At 44.5% G+C, this 6,709-nt stretch overlaps 1 pseudogene; it reads right to left on the bottom strand.

Moving 5' to 3' along the window:
* Positions 1 to 400: 400 nt before the first annotated feature.
* Positions 401 to 561, bottom strand: LOC131834865 (U4 spliceosomal RNA; annotated as a pseudogene).
* Positions 562 to 6,709: the final 6,148 nt, after the last annotated feature.

The raw sequence follows: 6,709 nt of genomic DNA, 5'->3' as shown, positions 1-6,709 counted from the left end.
GTCTGAGCCCTGAGCACAGGCAGGGAGGGGCATTTATACCCTTCTACTTCCACATACTTGGTACTTTTAGCACCTGCGGGAAATGCGGTAGGGAAGAATAACTTGGAAGGGCTTTGAGACAGGGACTGGAATTCCCTTGCTGGTTTAGTCAGCCATCTTGGAGCACAGTTTTTTCCTCATCAGTTTTATTAAAGCACAGGGACAGAACCCAGGGGCAGAAATCCCTGCATGGGGTCATGAGGAGTGGCCCATTTTATACTTTCAGGTTGAGGGGGGTTTGGGAGAGCATAAGTCTCTAAGGAATTTTGGAAGCAAGGTTTCCAGGGCCTTGAGGGGCTAGATATTGTTGGGAAAAGGTCGTTTATTATCATCTAATAAAACTTAAGTCATGACAGTCTTCCCATATAGATCAGTGGGCTATATGCTTGGGGAATGATTGCCAAAACTTATGGGGGGGGCGTGGTTTAGAGATCAAGGAAGTTTCCAGAAGAATTTTTCAATTAGCAATAATCGCGCCTCGGATAAACCTCATTGGCTACGATACTGCCACTGCGCAAAGCTCCAGGAGAATTTTTATATGTTAAAGTAGACCTACAGGATCCTGGTGTGTGTGTGTGTGGGGGGGGTGTTTGGGGCGGGGGGCAGGCTAGGATTGCTACTTGCCCTTACCAAAGTGTCAACCCCGAGGCAGCTGAGTCCCTAGAGGAATGTTGCTCTGCCTGTTTCAAGGACTTGTCAGTGGGCTGTAGGTAGTAAGGAAATTTAATAATTTTTCTTCTACCTCTGTTTCTCACATCAGATGCTCCTGCCCTGGGAGAGGGCTGGGGCAGGGGTGACCTGAGGACTTGTCATCTCAACTCGGAGACTACACTTCAAGAGGACCGGGAGTTCCCGGAAGTAACTTAGAACAGAAATGATCTGAGGGCGGAAAAATAGTAAAGAATTGTTAGTTCATTCAACTTTGAGAAAGAAAGCCTGAGAATAGATCTAGTGAGAGATTTTCAATATCAACTTTAATCCAGAACCATTTATCAAGAGCCCACTATGCGCTGGGCGAGTGTTACCCATAAGAAATAATTACCTAGAAAATAATGCCTAGCTGCTCTGTCCCTACCAGAGATCAGAACAAGGGCAGACGGATCTGCGTGGCAGAAGAAGAGTTTCAAATTAGCTGTAATGGAGAATTTTAAACATCCCATAATGAGAGCTGTTAAATACTGGGATTTCTTGCCAGGGGAACGGAGGGCCCCAAAGTGCTCGGAGGGCTGGTTTGCAGCAATCAGTTCTGGCTGGTTTGTAGAGCTGGGGTGGAGTTAGGGCATGTTGTTTTCCTGTGTGTTATTTTGAAACTTACTTTTTATAAATACAACTGAGAAATTTCTCAGAAGCGTCAAACACAGTTTCCTCGGAGAAAAGAGAAGTGAGCATCTGAACTCTGAATGAAAGACGTCAAAATGAAAAACACCAAGACGTTTAAATAAACATTTTCAAATGTTAGAAAGAAGTCATCAAACATTAAAGGAAATAGCAACCTGAGGACAATACTGAGACTCTAACAAATGGCAGAACATTTGCTATCGCATTATTCCTTGAAAGTGGTTAGGATAACATGAAAGCCCCGAAAGATAACTGGATTAAAAGAAATTCGTAAAAGGAGATTTCTATCTGGCTAAGAAATGAATGAGAAAAAAAAAATTGACCTGATTACTTACAAAGCAAAATTAAATTCAAACCACTTACTATAAATTTCTTTTTTTAAAAAAAATCAACAAATTACATTTTCAGTAATACATTTTATTGCTGATGGAGATGAAGCAGCAGAACAAGATTCTTGTCCCACAAAGTCCAAGAATGAATCTTGCAGACAAAGGAGAGTGAGTAAAGCAATAGAGGTTTGTTAAGCAACGATATAGAAAAAGTTTTCAGGGGCACCTGGGTGGCTCAGTGGGTTAAAGCCTCTGCCTTCAGCTCAGGTCATGATCTCGGGGTCCTGGGATCGAGCCCCACATCCTGCTCCCTGCTCAGCAGGGAGCCTGCTCCCTGCTCAGCGGGGAGCCTGCTCCCCGCTCAGCAGGGAGCCTGCTCCCCTCTCCTCCCCATCTGTCTCTCTGTCTACTTGCGATCTCTGTCACATAAATAAATAAAATCTTAAAAAAGAAAAAAAAGTTTTCAGGAGTGAGAGTGATGTAGATTTCAGTGTCGGTGAGGTTTTGTGGGGTGAGGTCTAGAGCCAATGGCCAAGAAAGAATTCTGGAGATGTCTTTGGTGCAAAATGCTGATTTTATTAAAGGACAAGGGAAGGACCCATAGGCAGGAAGTGAGACTGGTAGGGAAAAAGGGAGGTTTTCAGAAGAACTTTCATATGCTAAGGAAGACCTACAAGGTATTGGAGGCCTTGCCATTGACAAGTTAAGGCTGTGTGTTTCCTTCTAGTAAGGCATTAACAGTAAGACAGTTGGGAGATTCCTGAAGAAATGTCATAAGTATCCCACCCAGAAGGGTGTGGGGGTAGAGGGCCTGGGGGGGTTATGGAGGTAGCAAGGTGTCAACTCATGCTTTGTCCCCAGCTAGCCTTCTGCAGCCTCTTTAGAGATACAGAGAAACAGGCCTCTTTGGACATCAGTGATTCTCTACAGGTAAAACTCCTTATAAACATTCCACTTTTTTTTTTTTAAACATTCTACTTTCTTAAAAGAGGGAAAACTCTTAGTTTTCTACCACTGAATATGATGTTACTGTAAGGACCTATTTAGAAACTGTCGCTGCTCCCCTTCCCCCAGGGGATTTACTTGGAGACAAGTCCCAGAAACCAGCTTCTGGTAACAAAGCCCAGATACAAAGGTGGGTCAGGACCAGTGGACATATCAGTGTGTGTGGGGAGGGGATGCATACTGTCTCCCTGGTTACCAAGGAGTGTGGGCCCTGCCCTTAGGGAGCCGTTTTGGCGCCAATCCCAATCAAGGTGTAATAGGCTGGTTTAAATGTCTACTAGGGTAAATTGTAACTCAATAGGTCACCTAGCATCACTGTGGAGTTTCCTGTGTTTGTTACAATCTCATTGCCACCTGTGCGTGGCCAGGCCTGACCGCATGGCCTTTGCCCTTAAAAGCTAGTCTGTAGGGGCGCCTGGGTGGCTTAGTGGGCTAAAGCCTCTGCCTTCGGCTCAGGTCATGGTCCCAGGGTCGTGGGATCGAGCCCCACATCGGGCTCTCTGCTCAGCAGGGAGCCTGCTTCCTCCTCTCTCTCTGCCTGCCTCTCTGCCTAGATTCTTGATGCTTGGCGTGAAATAAAGCTTATGCTTCGCTTTGTATCAGTCTCGCTCCTTTAATCACGGACCCATTATTGGGGCATAACCTATGGGGGGTCTGTCCGGGATTAAACGACGAGAACTGAGCCAGCATCCGAATTTCTGGGAAAAGCCTCGAGGTAAGATCTCACAGATTTTACTCTGTGGGATCCGCCGATCTCCAGGTGCTCTGTGAGATCGATTGGTCTGTCTGGGTGGAGCTCCAAGTATAGCCCACCGGGGTGAAGCCGGACGCGGCCATGCTCCCCAGGGCTGGAGAGGATGCGCGGACGCCCCTTCCCCCCACTGGTAGATCGCCAGGGGGTTCGAGTCCCCCTAGACAGTCACCTAAGCGGTCAGGGGGTTCGAGTCCCCCAGGTGGTCACCCGGGGTTCGAGTCCCCCTGGATGGCCAGAAGATCAAAAAGTCCCCACCGGTGGCAGGATCTGGGTAAGATCTGCTGGGCCTGCGGTTGTCTTTGTCTTGTCTTTTTGTTGTCTGCGGTGCTGTTTGTTGTGTTTGAAGGAATGGGGCAAACAGTAAGGGAACTCTGACTTTCAAATGGCTATAACTGGAGCCAACGGGGGTTGGTCTAACTCGAGACAGACTTTAAGGAATATTCCCAAGCAGCTGCCCAAACAACTTTGTTTCGGGGACATTCCTTGCCCTCTCTGGCCCGACGGAGACTGCCTAGCCCCTCCCCCTTGCTGGCGGGAAAGCATGGTGTGTGCTCCTCTCTTGGAGCTGATGAGCCCTAGAACTGGGAACCCTTTCTCTGCCTTCTGGTGGCACTTTGTTCTGTTCTTCACTGTCAGGAAACAGGAAGAGCGCCCCTGGACCTAACACCCCCACTCTGGATCTTCCCACCTGGGTCTCAGGTAAACATTCGAAGTGGATTGGGCCCAGGTGGAACATAAATCAGTATTTGAACTAAGTTAAGCTTGTTGGGTTAATTAGGAGAAACATGTCTTTTGAGTTAACAGTAGTAAATGTGAAGCTTCAGAGTTTTTACTTAGGGTCAAAAAATCTGTGTTGAAATCTGTTAGCAAAGAGATGACCAAACTGATGGTTGTCTGTCTCAGAGTTTCAATGGGTAATTGTTAAAGTAGCTTTCAAAGTCTTTGCTAACCTGAAACTTCAATCAAATGGGATAAAATGCTAGAGTGCTGGTTGCTGGAACTAGGTTTGTGCTTTTGAAATCTGTTGGTAAACAGGTTTTGTTCTTAACTAATTGATAAATTTGCCATCTAAAGAATTCTGTTGTAACAGTTCACAATTGGTTTATAGTTAATCTTCAGTAGAGGTTAAGGTATTTCTAAGAGTACAAAATTCTGCTAAGTGTAATTAAGACTGATGGAAATAAGGGAAACAACTCTGTAGAAAAGTAGGAAACAGGTAAAAAGGAGAGAAAAAAATATCAGATGCCTGATCCTGTTTGAATAAGAAAGAAAAACAGGCCTGGGGCCACTGTTTGAGCTAGATCCATTCCTACAGAATGGAAGGGGAGACCTGCTGGGGGGAGATGTCCAACCTGTTTGAATCTGGAGTGCCGGACTGTGTGAATGTGTCTGTGTGGCTCCACCGCTTCGGCTACAGAGTCTGAGTGGGCTGCACCCTGAGTCTCACGGGGCATATGGCATATGTCATATGGCATAATGGTCATCGACTCCATGGAGTAGCCTGGTCCGGGGTTTATACGGACAGACCTTAGCTAAGATGCTCCTAAGTTCCCGCGAGGGATGCGAGCAGGACAGCATCCGAAAGATCCCCCTCCCTTTGTCTGCGACTTCATTCATAGTGGGAGGGAAACCCAGAAAACTCCTATCTTAAGGATGCACGCGTAAAAATAAAAAAAGGAAAGACACTGGTATCGAAAAGCTGGTTTTCTCTCTGTTCAAGAGGGCAAAGTTTTCTTTGGTTAATTGAAACGTAAATGGTTTTCTCTTTGCCTGCCCAGAGTGGTAAATGAGATCTCTTTGGCTCATAAGGCTTCCTTGATATGCTAAGTTACTGATAAACTTTGGGTTGCGTTTGGGTAAATGCTGTAATTATTCTAGAGGTTCTATACATTTCCTAAAATTTTAATGTCTTGATAAGGGTCATCACTTGATATTTAACTATATCTGTTCTGAGTTTTTTTTTTCATTTGTAATTGTTTTAGTTCTCTTACAAGATGAACTCCGCCTTAAAGAAAATTCATATGGGAAGACTTTGATATGTTAAAATCTGGGAACTGAAATGAGTAAAGATTTACAGAAGTAAGGGCTTCGTTCAGACTAAACCAGAATTAGTAACATGGGACTAGATAAACTGAAAGGTTGTAATGTTGTGTCTCTTCATGTTTTAGAAACATTACTAGTTCTGTAATGTTTGCTCCTCTAGACTAGGGAAACTTTTTCTTAAGTTACCTGTAACTTATAGAGATGTAAAGGTGTTCATTTGTAAACGAATCAAGGCATTCAACTTTTCTCTCTGTCCAAACCCTCTGAAACCAAAAGGGCTCAATACGTTTTTCCTTGGCAATCAGTCATTTGCATAGGTTCAATAAGAATCTGTTCTTCTTGTAACAGGACAGCATCGGACACTGGTTATTTTACCAAGGCGTTGACTGGAACGTCATATTTGAAAAGACTCAGATATGGCCAGCTTAAAGGAACTAAGGTTGACTTTGTAAAACCTGGAGCTGTAAAGCCCTTTGGAACTGTTGGCCTGATACCTTGCTTACAGAATTCCCAGCAGCCTCACCAGGTGAGTAAAGAATGTCACTCCCTGGTAGGAGCAGCGGCCTCAAGATACCTTGGGCACCTCAGGAGTTCGCCCAAATCTGACAGGTATTGCAGGCCTGTCTGATGGCAAGTACGTGGCTTGGCTTCTGGCCCGGAGAGGCTACTAAAAGTTCAACCTAGAGATTCCTTATAAAAAGTTACAGCAAAGCAGATTCTGAAAGATCTATATGATTACTTACTGTTCTTGCTGAGCTTATGCAAACAATTAGGCCAAGTTTGTTAAAACTGGATTTGTTTTTCAAACGAGTTAGTCCTGATTTGGCTATCTCTGGAAATGGTTATTTTAGAGAGAAAAATTATGTTTTAATAACATGACTTTATGGGTGTTAAATTCTAGATTAGATTGTTATTAAATGTTCGTCTACCTAAGCTAGACAACTTAAGGTAAACTTCAGAGAAGTTGGATGATAACTCGTGTGGGCGATCTTGCCTTTGCCAGTCAGTCAGCCCCAGATATAGGGGAGAAGCTTCAGAAAATTGAGGAATTTGTAAAGAAGAATCTGACTTGAGTTAGTGGGAATAGTAGAAATAGCTGCTGAGGACTATGGGTCTTGCTTGCAGGGGATGAGAGCTCTCTAACAGACTCTGCAGGAAAAAGGTATTGGATGTCAGCAATGAAAACACAGCTTTGTAAGAG

Source organism: Mustela lutreola, chromosome 6 (genome assembly GCF_030435805.1).
Source record: "Mustela lutreola isolate mMusLut2 chromosome 6, mMusLut2.pri, whole genome shotgun sequence".
NCBI classification, from domain to species: domain Eukaryota; kingdom Metazoa; phylum Chordata; class Mammalia; order Carnivora; family Mustelidae; genus Mustela; species Mustela lutreola.
Note: the sequence above shows the minus strand (reverse complement) of the source record. Positions and strands in the feature narration are given on the sequence as shown.